Source organism: Chiloscyllium plagiosum, unplaced genomic scaffold, assembly GCF_037043375.1.
Source record: "Chiloscyllium plagiosum isolate Xiang-an unplaced genomic scaffold, Cpla_swu_hap1 HiC_scaffold_44, whole genome shotgun sequence".
In the NCBI taxonomy this organism is placed as follows: Eukaryota; Metazoa; Chordata; class Chondrichthyes; order Orectolobiformes; family Hemiscylliidae; genus Chiloscyllium; species Chiloscyllium plagiosum.
Window position 1 is genome coordinate 37,904,818 of NW_028270182.1, and position 17,420 is coordinate 37,922,237.

The following is a 17,420-nucleotide window of genomic DNA, read 5'->3' on the forward strand; positions in this document are numbered from 1 at the left end:
GGAAAGGAACTCAGGCTGCTGTGCCACCGGGGATGACTGCTGGGATCCTTGCATCGTTTCTTACTGACACAGTTTTTGGCTTTTGTTATTCACGAGAGATTCCTGTCACTCCGTCGTTTATACTGACTGAACTCTCTCATCATGTGAAATGGATACATATGTTACGTCAGCTGCTTCCTGTCCTTCTGAATGATCTTCCACAATTTCTTGTGAAGACAAGCAGGAATGGGGTACTTCAAGAGAATTTTGAGTTTACAAGCCCAGTGTGCTTAACCACTGAGCTATCGAACCAATGCATTACCATGTGAGAGAGATGATCTCATGCGTGATAAACTGCAAGGTAATACATGGATCGATAGCCTATGTGTCATAGACCAAGCAAATGTAACAAAGCCAAAACAGTGTCGAAGGAATCGAACGAAAAACGGGAGAATGCAATGCTAATTTATATAGTATACAAGATGATATTCCCGGATAATCCGTTCTTTAGGATTCAGTGCTTTCACTGCTACGGTCTATTAATAGTTAGCATTTATAATAATCAATAGCAAATACGCTCTGATTTTTCGAAGACAACTTATGCTGTGGACCCATCAGGATCACCTTCCTGCATGTGACAGTCCGACAACAGCAATGTCGGCTGCTATTGCCACGTGCACTCAGCTTAAAACATGAACAGATGGGAGATGGGATGACAGAATAAGGGATGGTTAGGGGTCGTTTGTGAGAGGTGAGTGTGGACCTCGTGGAGCCAAGCACAATGTGGATGTTGAAGGTGGGTTATCCTGCTTACCCTGTTACACTGATCAAACGGATCACTCACCCAAAATGGCTGTACTTTGTTTTGCGTCCTTTGTACATCTCACCTCGGTTTAACTTGGCAAAATTTAACGAAGTCAGTTTTGCAGATTCATATTTTTACACAATTAATTTTAGAGGCAGAAAGAGAATATTAAGCTCAAGTCTGTTCCGCGATTTAGCGAACTCATATTGGATCTGATAATACTGAAATGCACATTCATGCATTTCTTCATAACCCTTCATAACTTTACTGAGTAAAAATGTGTCGCTCTCAGCCTTGAATATACGTTATGAGCCACACCCTACAGCCCATACTGTACAGATTTCCACGGAAAGTGAGGATGGTGTCCATCTGCCAAATTAGAAAGAACAGGGAGTCCCACTCCAGTAGGTGGAGGAACGAGAGGACATGGGATAGACAATGCAACTGGTTAAGATAAGCAAGGGAAGGCGTGAAGTGCGTTCAGAGTCACACTATTATTCGGCGCTTCTCACATTCCAGTCACTTAATCTGTATAATTTACATCATTTCGCTCGCAACAGATCAACCTGTTCCTCACGATTGCATAAACACTGCATCCTCCACACTTCACATCACACTTGACATCACACTTCACATGTGATGAAGCGTCATCTAGACAAAAAGCATGAACTTGCTTTCTCTCCGTGTATGCTGGCCAACCCGTTGTGATTTCCAGCATTTATTATTTTCAATACGGATTGCAGCATCTGCAGGAATTTTCTCCTGATTTTTTTCTCATCTCTGTCTGAAATGTGCAACCACCATTCTGATTTGAAGACTCTAGTAGTAGGCTGCCCTACAAGTGAACCAACTTTTCTGCATTCAAGAAGTTAAATCTTCAACAAACTTGGATGTTTCAATAAAAAGTTTGTTTTGTTTGTTGTAGTACTGTGTATGTGCAGGGCAAGGCAATGGATACCAGCCTTTCCACCAATGGCGTTCATCTCTGTTGTGAAACTCTCACTGACTCCAACAGAGCTCTTCCCTTTACTGTCTTTAATTACAGGCATTCATATTTATTTTTCAGATTTTGTACAGGAACAATCGATTCTCATTCGCTAACTCGGAATTAAAACCAGAACATAGCAGTGAGAGTGCTGATTCCTAGCAACTGGAGTACCAGTGAAGGCTCGTGCAATGCTTGCAACGTCTTGACACTGATATTGTCCTCTTGTTCAAATGCAATTGATGCTGAATCACTGAGTTTTATGAGCAATCGAACAATCTCTTTGGCGCATTATATCAGTGCCAGTCATCTAAAATCACACTTCTGAACACAGATTCCAGCACTGTGTTCTAACGTTGTATTGCTCTTCTAAATAGGTATTCCATGGCTTGAGGAATTCCATGGGACGAACAGAATTCACTTAATCACTGACAGGAAACGTTGCTGTTTGTTAGAACATGAACGCTAAATTTTCCTCATTGAAGATCTTTCTGAAAATCAAACTCTTTCTCGGAGCAGTTTTCCATTTTTCCGAATGATGCCATCAGTTTTGGATTTAGTTCGCTAGGCTACTACGAATGACTCGCCGTTGCGTTCCCTCTGCTCATCTGTCGTATATACTGTCCCTCAAAGTAAACAACCAGCAGTTGTCTGTCTCTCATCAAAGTCCAGAAATAAAATGAAGACTTTATCGTTAAACGTGAGGCTCACTGTCAGAATTTGAGATAGTATAGCCCTGGAGAACACAAAGGATATTTTATTCCCTATTACATGCATTATATAGGTCAATTATGCTCGTCGTCGATAAATAGAATAATTCGTTGTATTTATAATAACAATAAATTGAGGTTCTACAATGGTGGCTCATAACCCAGCACAGTGATTCAATGATTAGCACCAAATAAAAATCAAATAAAGATCTAATGCGGCAAATTGAAAATAAAACCACAAGATGTGGTAAAGAAACAGCAGGTCTGTAAGTATTTATAAAGAGAAATCAGCGTCAACGATTCCGTTTCGCTGAACTATGGAAGCAAAATTTTGACTCAGAGTTTTCTTCACAGATGCAACCAGACCTGCTGAGTAATCGATGGAGTTCAGCTTCTAGTGCTGTGCTCTGCTGTGTGTGAAAGCATTACATGGCGCTTTGGCTGATGTGATGCATCTAATGTGAATCTGAATCAATATCCATCTATTGCTCCGTTTCATCTCTGCTATCCTTGATCAACTCTCTGTCAAGATCTTTCTTCCATTATCTCCGAAAATGCGTTCAACTGTCTTAGATATTTTATTATTCAACCATTGACTCTCTAGATTAGTACTTTTTTTTTTACAGCTGAATGTAGTAGCCATAATGTAAGTAGTTATTCACCAGGAAATGGAGAAGGGCCTGCAATTTGCGTCCAAATCAATAAAAAATAAATGACATCAGCATGATTCTATTAAACAAATGTCCGCACCAATCAAATTATGATATAATAGGGAGTTTACAAAATATTGTCTGGCCAAATATGTAGTTTTGAAAGCATATGTTACAGTGCAAATCTGAGGTTGAGACAGAGGGAAGGTTAGAGTACATGTGTCACAACTGATGGCCTTCATAGCCGAAGGTTTAAGGCACCAAATTTGTAACAGTTAAAATCGACAATTCTCAGGAAGTTAGAATTACATGTAACGCAGATAAATGAAAGGACATTTGTAAAAGGAAATCAATATCGGAACGTGCGAATTGCTGGTTGCGTTAGCAATTATTGACCTGGCATCATTGCACTTGAGAGGGCTGGAAGCCTGAGGATATTACAGGTCTGAGTCGAGAGCAAATGACTAAGAGATTTGAATTGGAGGAAGTGAAGTTAAAATGCATCTGTCCGAATACGAGTTGGTGGGTAAACCGGAAGTGATGCGAATCCTGACAGAGGAGCAGAGTTTAGGATGATGTGCAAGTTTTGGATGAGTGAATAACCTGTGAGTGAATAACCTTCCCGTACACCATTGTTGGACTTCTAGTGAACAGGCAAAGCTGGTAAAAATGAGAATGGACATTGGTTGAAACCTCATTCAGATGCAGGAAATAGAAGGAACAATGAAACATTAAACAGAACTCATGTCAACTCATTAATAGAGGCAGCGAAAATCAGACAAGTGCCGAGAGGGAATTTGGGAGGACGGCTCTTAGTGTATTAAAGGTTAGGTCCACGGAGAACAAAAGAATTCATGAGAGTTTTAGCAGCAGATGAAAAAAACATAGGTGGATTCGGGTTGTGTAACGTAGGTGGGCAGTCTTGGTGGCAATGGTGATATGTGGTTGAAAACTCATTTCGGGGTGAAGCATTTCACCATGGTTATGACGCGTGTTTTTCACACTCAGATAGTTGCGAGGTAGAGGGTTGGATACAATGTCGAGGAATTAGCGTTTGTGTTGGAGTCTGAAGAAAGGCCACAATTTTGCCAAAGAGTTATAATTGTACAGCATGAAAACAGACACTTCGGTCCATCTGTCCACGCCGACCAGATATCCCAACCCAATCTAGTCCTACCTGCCAGCACCCGGCCCATAGCCCTCCAAACCCTTCCTTTTCAATTAACCGTGCAAATGTCTCGTAAATGTTGCAATTGCACCAGCCTCCACCACTTCCTCTGGCACGTCACTCCATCCACGTACCACCCACGATTTATCCTATCCATGCTCCTCATAATTTTGTAAACCTTTCTAAGGTCATCCCTCAGCCTCCGACGCTCCAGCAAAAACTGCCCCAGCCTGTTCAGCCTCTCCCCATACCTCAATCCTCCAACCCTGGCAACATCCTTATATATCTTTTCCGAATCCTGTTAAATTTCACAACATCGTTCCAATAGGAAGGAGACAGTAATTGCACGCAATATTTCAACAGTGGCCTAAGCAATGTCCTGTACAGCTGCAACATAACCTCCCAACTCCTGTATTCAATACGATGTACAATAAAGGAAAGCGCACCAAACGCCTTCTTCACTATCTCATCTACCTGCGACTCCACTTTCAAGGCGCTATGAACCTGCACTCCAAGGTAGCTTTGTTGAGGAGTTTTTTACTCGAACAGGTGTGGACGTCTGACAAGTCAGGATGGTGTGCAAACTGGAGAGAAATCTGCAGATCACTAAGCGGCACGGTTGCTCAGTGGTTAATGCTGGTGCCTCACAGCAGTCGAAGCCCAGATGCGATTTCAGCCTCGAGTGTCTGTCTGTGGGCAGTTTGCAGATTTTCTCCCTGTCTGTATGGCTTTTCTCCAGGTGCTCCGGTTTGCACCCACAGTGCAAAAATGTGCAATCTGGTAAATTGCCCATAGTTTAATCTGCATTATTCAGATGCAATGGGCCTTGGTGGGTTATTCTTTGGAGGGTGGGTCTGAAATTGGTGTGCTGAAGTGCGTGCTTCCACACTTCAGGGAATCTCACCTGATCGAATCAAACTAAAAGTGATGGTGTTAACATCAATCTGCTGCGCTGTTGTTTCTCGGTGGTGGGGACGGAGTGTTTGGAAGCTTCTGACGACGCTCTGGTCAAGTTTTGGATGTTTGTATTCCATCTCTTTCAGTCACTACCTTCACAAAGAAGACAGAGTCTTGAGAGACATTATCTCTCAATCTCTTGTTCTTTTCTTTGACATTAATTTCACGGGATATTAGATGGGAAAGACTTACAAAACATAATCGTCAACATTGTCAATTTCATCAAAAATGATGCGTGATCAGATATTGAACTTGGAAACATCCAATTTACAGTGGGAGAGAAACCATATGTGTGTTGTGTGTTTAGGCAAAGCTTTAACCAATCATCAAAACCACAAACCACAAATGCAGTTACAGTCGGGAGGAAACTGTGCAACTGAAGGGATTGTGGGGAAAGATTCATTTTCGCAAATGAGCTGGAACCTTATTGATGGAATCACAACTGTCCAGTGTGTGGGAAGGGATCCACTGAGTCATCTCACATGCAGCATCAGCAGCTCGTTCACACTGACACAGACCATTCGAATACGCAGAGTGCACGCTGAGAAGAGACCTTTCAAATGCTAAGACAGTGGGAAGTCCTTTATAAAGTCTGTGCAACAGAAGTCCCATCAACGTGTTCACACTGAGGAGAGATTTTCTCAAGGCTCTTACTATGGCAATCACGGTACAATTTACTGGGGACTGTTTTGTCATCAACGTGTTCACGTTGATGATAAACCTTGCAAGTGTCTATTCTTTGCGAAGTGCTATTCAAGTTCTCTGGAACTAATATCCCATTAACATATTCACATGTTAAACTCAACGTGGCATGTCGTTGTAAGGATGTGTTCACAGAGTAAATGAAGAGAGGGCAGTGCTTCATAATATCTGGTAGAATTCTTTGAGGAGTCGAAGAGCAAGTGAAACAAAGCAGAGCCACTGGATGTAAGTTGTTTGTATTTCCAAAAGGCATTTCACAATGTGCATTTTGGGAAGGTGTTAAATAAGAATACATTGTGTTAGTGGCAAAGTGCTGGCATGGACTGAGGAGTGGCTGACTGGCAGAAAACATGGAGTTGGGATAAAGGGGTTCTTTCAGGATGGTAGGCAGTGACTCGTGGAGTTCATCAGGTGTTTGTGTTGAAACCACAACGGTTCAAATTATGCATGAATGATCTGGTTAAAGGAATAAAGGGCGTTATTATTACGTTTTCAGATGAGACAATGATACGGGGACGGATAATTCGTATTTATAAGGCAGAATGACCTGGACAATCGCGGAGAGTTTATAAAGATTTGGCATGTGGAATACTCTATGAAACAGTGCGTGGTCAGACGTATTGGGCAAAAGAGTAGAGATATAGCATATTTTCTGAAAGGGAAAAGGCTTCCAAAATCGGAAATGCTGAAACATTTGTGAGATTTAGTTCAGTATTCTCTTAATGTTGACATATAGGTTATTTGAGAGTTGATGTGAGATACTTATGCTCAATCACGGTAATCAAAAGAGATTCTACAAGGGCATTACAAGCAAAATAATAATTAGTGCCTTTTGGTAGTATAAATACTTATCTTTGTGTTGAATCGCAGGAGATGAAAGAGATACAAAATGTCTGACTGGCAGTTTTTACTTTTGATGTTTGAGAACTCAAATTTATGTTTTAAAAACAGTTCACAATTCGAAAGAGGAAAAGCTGGATTTATTTGAAAATAAACGTTTGGATATTTATCTGGAATCAGACTTAGTGTATCCCAGGACTTCGTGGGAGGCTGTGAGCAAAATATGGGGCCCCTTTCAGAAATAAGTTATCATCTATAACCACAGGTGAAGTGCCAAATACCTGAGTATTACCCAATGTTGTGCATTTATTTAAGAAAGGTTGCACATAGAAACCCGTGAACTACAGGACTGTGAGTCTAGCTTTGGTGATGGGTAAGTTATCGGAAGTGATTCTAAAAGACAGGACATTTTCGCATTCTGAGTTTAAAAAAAACGTTCAGCATGGTTTTGGGTGAGGGAAATTGATTCTCACAAACATGATTGTATTTATGAGATAATAACTGAGAAGATTTATATGGGCAGAGCCGTAAGACATTTTTCACTTGGACATCGGTAATTCCTTTAACAAGGTTCCAAATGGTAGATTTATTCTTCCAGTTATGTCACCTGTGAATCAGGGTGAGGTTTCCAGTTGGATATAAAATTGTTCTGATAGCATGAGACAGACACGGAATGTGACGGTTGATTCTTTTTCAGAATGGAGGATTGTTCTCAACAGTCAATGACAGGGATCGGTGCTGGGTCTACTTCTGCTCGTCCGTTTTATATAAGGTATTTAAATGAAAATATGCCAAGCATGGGAAGTAATTTTATATATGCCAGCAAAATTGGTTGCAGAGTCGACTGTGAAGAAAGTTGTCTGAGATTACAAAAATCAATATGTGACTCGACGAAGGATCAGCAGGTTGTGTTTAATTAGGATAAATGCAATGTTCAATACTTATACAATTAATAGTGTGCATTTGGGTGATGTTGTCCAATAGAATACCAAGGGGTTCAGGCGCATAATTATTTGAAGTTTGCATGACATGTAGATCGGGTGGTAAAGGAGATGTTTATGATGCTCAGTGCGTTAAGAGTAGGAGTTGGTACGTCATCTTGTGGTTGCACAGGGCGTTGGTGAGGCATTGCCAGGAGTCGTATCCTTGAGGAAGAACATTATTAAGCTGGGGAAGATGCAGTAAAGATATGTCAGTTTTTTGTTGGGAATGGAGATTTTATATTTGATGGAGCAGCTGGAAAAACTGGGGCTCGTTTTCAGTGGGCTGTACGAGATTGAGCGGTGACCTTAGAGCAGTTTATAAAGTGTTAAAACGGTATAGACAACGTAAATGGCAGATTCATTTTACCTTGGATGACGGATTTCAAAATTAGTGAATAAACTTTTAATGTGAGAGGAGGAAGATTTAAAAAAGACTTGAGAAGACTCGATAGATATTTGTCATGCAGTTAAGTTATGTTCCCCAATTTATTGTAACCTTTTCCTCGTTCTGCCATCGTGATTTACTCTATTCAGATTTTATCCCCTCGACTCAGAATCAACTCTGTCAATCTCTATCTTAATGAAGAGGTCGATCATTGCATTCTTCAATATCCTACAAGAGCTCTCTGACAGCTAAATTGCCAATTATTCCATTTTTATTACACAAATAAAGTTCTCTAGTTAAAGTTGCCGAAGCCCCAGAGACAATGGGACAACTGCCTCACTTGTGAGACAGAGACGACTGATGGTGCTTTACTCTAAGAGTCACTGAGATTCAAGCAAGGGGCAAGCATAAAAAGCTGAGACTTTCAGGGCGACCTTAGCTGGTGCGGGGACTGAATGCGTGGTATTCGTGTTACTCTGATTCATAAATCAACCGTCCACACAATTGATCTAACCCATTTCCAAACGACATGCATTACTGGGGGGAGGGGGTGTGCGGGAGAAGAATGCTAAAATACTAGTTATGACAGATTTGGTGGGCTTCTTTGGTGTGGTAGCGTGGCCCAGCTGTCTGTTGCGCTGGATCTAAGCACGAGTCTCTATCGAGCTGTGGGTTTAAACCTCACTGCTGTCGATATCACAACTCCAGTACTGTCCGCACTTGTATACGAAAGGGCTACGCGTGTTTTGGCGGTTTTAATTTGAATGTTTGCGACTGTTGATCTCTGGTGCTTTCATTTTCGTACTGGATCCCAGCTTTCATTCAATTTTCACTGTGGGCACCCTCATTCCTTCGTTGACACGTCCGTTGCTGAGGGAAAAGTCTCTTCAATTCACTGCAAGTTGCCAAGACTGAATGTTTCACAACTCACATGGAAAATGATCTTCTTGTGTGCCTATGCGGGTTGACGCAACAAACAGCTTATTCTTGGTAAATGGTATGGGAGTGGGGTTGAGCAGTGTTGTGAGTATTCAGTGCTGGACGAAAGTGATCTGTGGGAGCGAGTCATTCAAACATTCCAAGAGCACGGAGAGATGATTGGTCGAGGATAACTATCCCATTTTCTGTTTCTGTGACAAACATAGAATGTGGCCTAAAATATTAGCAGGTCTGTCTGCAGCTTTTTTCATGTCCAACTCCCTCTGCCTTTCTGCCCCCTCCATTTCTATTGAATATCTCCTGACTTCCAACTTTATCCTTAGCTTCTCTTTTATTATTTACTCTTGGCCATTTTGACAGTCTCAAGATTTGTTACTGACATATCCCATCTCAACATGTTTAGCAGCTCTGACAGGAGGTCCTGGAACTGAATAAATAACTGTTTCTGTCTCCTTCCGCACCTGATAGCCAGAGACCAGAAGGTAGAGGAGGCCGCATAGGCCTTTCAGTCCAAGTCATCTGTTCAACCATGTGATGATGGCAGATGTGAGTCTCAACAACTATTACAGCATTCTCCCTGCAATGCTTACTCTACCTGCTTTTAGGATCCAGTGTGGTTTCCAACGTGGGTCTGAACCCGGCCCCCTCCATATGTATTGGCAGCTTGTTGCAATGTCTTTGTGTGTGACCGAGTTTGGTATGATGCCAGCGCAGCAAACATGATCACTCGTGAGAAAAGCAATTACTGCTTGGATTGTGGTGGGGGTGGGGGCAGTTAAATCGGGTCACTGGCCCCGCTGTGTTTCTGTGGGGGAGCGGTTATCACGTTCTCCTCCAAACTGAAATATCCCTGTTTCCAGTTGTCGAGCACAAAAAAAAATGATAGGCTTGTTTCTGAACATGGGTGGATCTTATTGCTTGCTGATCTTGCAAGTAAACTTTCCATTGAATGTCACAGCCCATTCCTCCGCTGTGGTGAAAGCGAATACAAGTCCAATTAATTGTTATCTACGATTTGATTCGATATCTATTCTTCCTTGTTCTGAATACTCGCGGAATTGTCCACCACGGACGGTAGGTATATATAAGGGAGCAGTCGGCGAGCCCTGATGCTTTGAGTCGAGAAGAAGTATCAGCTTCTGCGAAAGTGGCCGTGTTCAGAGACAGGCAGAAACATTGCTGTTCCTTCCTTATGGGCGACAGACTTCCAGATTGTGATGGATGGGGATTGATTGCAGTCTCTTCAGCAAACCTCGTTTTGAATTTAGTAGCCCAACACTACTTTAATGGCGAAAAGAAATACAATTCCAACTAATTGCTGCATGAACCTCTTTTTTCAAATTTGTATCTGCAGCGGTCCTGAATATGCGCTGGTGTCTGCAGTACTTGTGGCTATCCGGTTTAAGTGGGAGGTTACATGCTTCCTGTCGACTCGGTGCTCCAGAGGAAATTTTCCCAACCGAAATTCACATAAGACACGGGACATCCCCGGTTCAAAACGAGGCAGCATCATTCTTGTTCCATTGTTACAGGTGGTAGCCTTTTGGATTGACGTGAGCAGAGTATCAGTGTTTGATGTTCACATTAGCAAAACTGTGTTTGAATTTGCTCGTCCATATCTGTTGCCTTGGTGAAAAGGAATGTAATTATTCCGGATTAATTACTGTGTGAAACTTTGTTATGTTGCCTTCTCCCCGTGGAAAGAGTATTGGCGATGATGAAGGGCTTAAGCCAGAATCGTCAATTCTCCTGCTGCTCCGATTTGCTGTGCTTTTCCAGCACCACTTTCTCTTCTAAATTTCTGCCCTCCTTGTTCCTAAATATAAGTCGAATTATACACCTCCGATGGCTGTGTAAGGCCAATTAACGGGCATTGATCCTTTCTGTACCAGTCATACTGCATTTACTTTACATGCGAAGGTGGCCTAGTTCAGTGTGAAGGGGAACGCTCAATTGCTGACGTCACAGCAAACACTGGATACCGATGTATGGTCTCTATCAACTGAATTCAAATCTAGAGTAAGAAATGCCTGATTTGGACGTTGTCTGCCGATTCTCAACCTTTATGAACCAAAACCAGAAATCCTTAATCATGATTTGCACAAATTCACATTTTCGAGTTTTTCAACACAGGGCACATTTGCCGTTTTATTCGGTCAGCAACAGGAATGAACAGATCTACTTCCTCAGATGAACTGCTTGACTCACACTCTTATATCTTCGCTCTGAAATCTACGCCATGTTGGAACAGAAAATGAGGAAATTCTAGATTTCTTTACAACTGACTTCGTATCCATTTTATTTCCTTCATGTCAGCAACGTCTAAACAGGGAGGAATAGGAAACGGAGGCACATGTAGCTCCGGTGAAACACTTCTTTGATTCAGTCATCAACGAGAGGAGTTAAACGACTCAGGAGAGAGACAGAGAGAGAGAGAGAGAGAGAGAGAGAGAGATAGAGAGAAAGAGAGCAAAGAACGAAAAAAAATCACTATTTTTTCACCTCGAACAAAGAAAAATATAAATACAAAGCAGGAATCAGCAACAGCCCTTCGCTGGAAGGCCCAATGAAGAATTTACCTCGTAGGTTGAAGACACGTCAGGAAATGAACATTTCAGCTCAGTGAGCACACCTGCATCCAGATAAATAGGCGAGTGGGTTTGTGAGGCTATCGTGAGTGTTGCATCCCGAAGATCCAGCTTGAAATGGGGATGGAAAAGACCACCGGTGATGTGATCGATGAGGGCCAGGTCCTTCTCTGACGGTACAGAGGTGCATGAAATGCTGAGACTGGAATCTCCAACCTCACGCGGAGCACATTGAATTGCTGTAGAGCAGGGAGAATTGTGACATTAGGCTGGGGGATTGAACCGCACCTGAACCAAATTTTTGACATGGAGCAGCAGGAATTATTGGAACATCAGGCCGGGAGCTCCAACCTCACTTGCTGCAATTTTTATTGATATTGAGAAGGAAGCACTGGGACGTCAGGCTGTAAGTTCCAACCTCACCAAGTGCAGTTCTTATTGGCATGGAGCAGGGAACATTTGGACATCATGCTTGGATATTCAAACACACCTGAAACAATTTCTATTGACATGAAACAGGAGGAATTGGGATATCTGGCTGAGGGGAAGGACGCTCAGCCATTTTAATCTGAATTGAAATAGTTTTTAGCAGGACACATATTTGAGGACTGAGGGGATATGCTTCCAAAGGTAAATGTCTCAGTTATAAAGAGAAATCCTGCAAATGTTCTACTCGTGGAGGAGTTCAGTGGTTATCTCTGCACTCTCAAAGCGCCATTGATAGGATTCGATTCCAGCACTGGGCGACTGTCTCTGTGGAGTTTGAACATGCTCCTTGAATATTTGCGGGTTTCCTCCGGGTTCTCTGGTTTCCTCTCACAATATAAAATGGTCAGTTGCAATGACCATGTTAAATTGCCGATACTGTTAGGTGCATTACTCAGAGGGGAGTGAATCTTGTGGGTTCCTCTTTCAACAGTCAGTGTGCACTTTATTGTCCAAATGGCTTGTTTCCAGTTTGGAGGGAACCAAATCTGTGCAGAGAGAAACAGGGGCATTTTTAACCCTCTGTGACCTTTCTCATATGGCTGACTCTGCACTGAGTTAAATTTACAGAAGCGAGTTTTAGCTTGTTTCATATTATTGAATTTCCTGTGAAGTCCCACAGATCGTAAAGTAATCTATAGCTCTGAAAATTAACGGGAACATCCAATGTGATTACACTCGAGTTTACCTCGATTTATGGACGAAAAGCAGGGAACTAGAGTTGAAATTTATCAGATTAACAGTGATCGCATTGAATGCTAGCGCAGATATCTGGTGAATGTCAGCTTCATGAGGGCAGACGTATTTCCTTTGCGTCTGTTGCTTCAAAAAATGGGGGCCATTGATGTGAAGAAGTGACGGTGATTATCTTTGATGGATATTCAACTTGTGAACATGAACGTTGTTGTTCATATTCGTGTTAACAACACTGCTTTGCCGCCTGGATACATGCCGTAATGTCCTGGCCAGTGGCGCAATGGGTAATGCAACTGTCTACGGGTCAGGAGTTTGTAGGTTGGAATCCTGTTTGGCTCGACAGCAAGGCCTTTCGGCTTTAACAAACTGATGACGAGTTGCTGTGAGGATAAGATGTGGATTTAATTCCTGATATGCAAGTGCAAGAATCCCTTCCATAAATCCCCTGAGTTTCCATGGTCACCACAGAAGTGGAATCTGAAATAGTTTATTCTGACTACTTTGTATTTACCAAACCCAGCTGCTCAATTGCTGCAGCTCCAGGGAATGGCAAGGAAACGAAACAAATACCCAATCTCAAGTTTCAAAATCCTCAGAAACTCCTTTGGAAACGGAACTGATGGAGAACAAATGCTGAAATAGCCGACACAGAAGGGACTATCCAGGCATCTTCCCCTTCTGTCAGAATCCGACACATTGACACTAATATTCTTGGGGTAATTAATTGAACCGAGGCTTTGAAAGGAATCCTGTCACAGATGCCGTCACCACTTTGTAACGTGGTCAGTTTCATTGGCAAAGAAAACACATTTGTCCACATGAAGCTTCCTTTCACCCTCTGTCTGCCCAGATATTGAATTTGATTATGGCCGATCTGATAAATTTCACCTCGTCTCTCCTGTTGTTCCTCCATTATTCGAGGGAAACTCAAGCCGAATCACAACATCATATATCTCCTTTAATGATTGGATTTTTAGATTACATTAATGACCTGAACAAGCTTGCAGGAAATTGAATAGTCCGAAAAAAAAAGATTTTAAAAACCCTTCCAAAAAGGACCGACTGTTGAGTCAGACCTACAAGAAATGTCAGAGAGCGACATCATTAAATCATTTTTCTCACTGTACACGTGCTCAATCTTTGTAAAATGTTTATTTACAATTGAGACAATTCCCTGAGGCAGATCCCCTCTCAATCCACAATCATGTGTGCTGCCAGGAACTATTTCAATTCTGATTAAAATAGTTCAGGATCTTACCCCCAACCCAGTGCTCCCTGTGCCATGTCAATTCAAGCATCTCCAGGTGATATCAGACCTCCCAGCCCGATGTCCCAATGCTCCCTTCTCCATGTGAACAGCAGTTGCTCCAGCTGAAGTTGGAGCTTCCAGCCTCAGCATTTCATCGGCCCTATGCTTTCATAGAAGTACTGCGGTCTCATGGATGTCATCACCGGACAACAGAGTAGAAACAAGCATTCACTCCATTTCCGATTAGATCATGGCCTCTGCGCCACTCACTTTCTCTGATTCCAGACCTGGCAACCGATGTGGTGTGAGTGTGAACAATATTTACTCTCTTGTATCGTGGAACTGATAAAATAACGATGTGAAACTTCGGTGTTATTGAAAACTACATTTCGACAATACCGTGAATTATCTCCTGTACATTTCGTCTTTTGTCGGAACCTATCGGATCCAGTCTTCAACATTCTCAATGATCGAATATCCACAGTCTCTGGGGATATCGAAGAAAAGGTTTCAACTCAATCTCAGTATCCACACCTCAGTCCAGTATGTGAAAAGATTTCCTGTTGTTCATGCGGTGCTGTTCCTCACCTACCTCTGCCATTGCGTTTTTTGCTTTTTATATCGTGTTTTTTTTCACATGGTCATATGGTGGTTCGTCCTCTGCGTTGTGACTGCAGCAAAGTCCGCTCATTTCCGAGTAATAGCATGGCACATTTGTTCCATGTTATGCGACGTGACCTGTGTGAAACAAACACTGAAATGAATCAATCCATTTTTAACGGGAAAATGATCTCCAAGATGATGATTTTATTCCATCAGTCTACTCTCTGACGTTATTGCAATTCATATACCAGGATTCCAATTCACCAAATATTGGAGACTTCGCTCTCTTTCACAAACGTTATCCCCCTTTCTGTCAGTCCTACCATGTCACTGATGCATTCCACCGTCTAACACTCACTTTCACGTTGACACCATTAAGTCACTGTTGCTCGGTGAATGTGCCCCAATATCACCATCAGGACCTAAAAAACAGTTACTGCACTCAGTAAGGTGGTTGCAAGATCAATCCTCACGTATAGTGATTTATTTGAATGAACCAGAGAGTATTGGAACATCACAGTCACGAAAAAGGCTCTGAACCGAATCGAGGTGAAGAGACTTTTTTGGAAAAGACCAATTTCGGTGGTTTCTGCACATTTGTTTTATGTCATCATTCAGTTGTCGCTAGGGTTTTGATTACAATTCTGCAATTCACATGATAGAAGCGATATGACAGCTCTCAAAACAGTGCAGAAGTGATTTGTCTGGATTGAAGAAGCACAGCTATTGAAGTGTTTCGACAGACTGGAGTTATTTTCCTGAGAGCAGGGGATATTGACAGGAGACATAATTGAAATGTAGAAAATGATGAGGGGTATGGATTGGGCACATTGAGCGAAACGTTTCCGTATGATGGAGGTGTCAATCACCAGTGAACCAGAGATTTAAGGTAAGCTGCAAGAACGTTTGAGTAGTTGTATATAAAACTTAATCAGACAGCGAGTGTTTGGAATCTGAAACTCACTGTCTCCAGGCGTCAGAGCGGCAGAAACCCTAATAACCTTCTGAGGTGTTCACTTGTGAATTTGTAATGTTGACGGCACACAAGGCCAAAGGATGGGAAATGGGATGATGAGAGTCAACCAGTTATTTTTAACAAGGTTCCGAACAAGGAGCTGGGAGCATGGCTAGCTCTGACCTCCTCTGTCGTGTGATATTTACTATCCTCACCTGTCACGTGGGTGTCCAGAGTTCATTTCCTGGCTGCCACGGCCCGGACTGTTTTGGGGTTTCAAGGTTTGTGTAAAGGTATGTAATTCTAGTGTAGGGTGCAGTTGTGGGTAAATCTGGCGGTTTTGGGAAGTTGGTTTGCAGCCGTTTCCTCTCCTTTCTCAGCGACATTTTCAGGGGTGCTGAGACTCCTGTGAAGCGTGACTGTCCTGTGGCATTTGGAATTGATTTGAGTTCGTTTGCACTGCGTTCGTTTGTTGGTTCTGTTATTTCGTTGCAGGTCCTAGTATTTTGGGTTTAGCTCAACGTGCTTGTTGATGGAGTTCATGGATGAGTGTTGTCCTTCTAGAAATTCTCTTGCCGCCCTCTATTTGGCTTCTCCTATTATTTATGTGTTGTCCCAGTCCAACTTGTTTTTCCAGTCGACTGTGTGTATTGCGACGAGGGGCAGCTAGCCTTTGTTTTCACTGGCGACTCCAGAAAGGCTTTGAAAACAATAGATATTCCTGCAGAATCCTTCCAGAGAAACAACGTTCAGAGGACATGTTATGACCCGATATACTAAGCACTCTACCTTATATATGAAGAGAATATCTCAGAACTGACAGCCACACTTCTCTGACCATTCGGATTTATGAGAGAACATAAATCGGAAGCCAGATTCAGCCACCAACTCACCAGAACAAATGACCAATACCCAGCATGTGCTGGACACATGTGGACAAACAATACTCCACGCAACGAGTGTAGTAAACATTGTAAAGGACCAAGAGGAAGGCAAATCGAGACCCACATTCATGAAGAACAACTTGCCCCCAAACGCCACTGCAAGGTGTCTCCAATAGGTGTACTCAGGGCACTCAGACTCTCTGATTCCGTCCCTGGGAACTTGGATATACGGCAGTCTTTCGCAGTGGAGAGTTTGTTGCTGGAAAAGGACAGCATGTAAAGCAGCATCCAAGAAGCGGGAGAATCGACGTTTTGGGTATGAATACTTCATCAGGCTTATGCCCAAAACGTCGACTTTCCTGCTCTTCGGATGCTGCTTGAACAGCTATTCTTTCCAGTACCACACTCTCGACTCTGATCTCCAGCACATGTAGTCCTCACTTGCACTTCCGTCTTCAGCAGTGGTTAGTTCTTTGTTTGAGGGAACTGTTGATGTCACCAGTGTAACATTTGATTGCTGATTGAGAAACACAACCAGGTCCCTCGCAGAAAAGAGCATTTCTGTTGTGTTTCAGGTACTATGCCTAGCACGGCCTCTGGCAGTGTACTTATATGGAGTTTCCTAGCGTTTTGATATGTGCTTCTGTGACCGTACAGTTGTCAGTACTCTGAGATGTAGCTGCAGTCATCTGCGTTTGTAACCCAGTATCGATTGCTGCTGTTTTGCGTTGCTCTTCATGTGTGCATTAGTAACACTTTGTTGGCTAAATTGATATTGTAAACAGCCAGAAAGTTGTGGGAAACGTCAAGGTTTTAATGACATTTGTACAATATTTAGACGTTACCTAGATGCAGG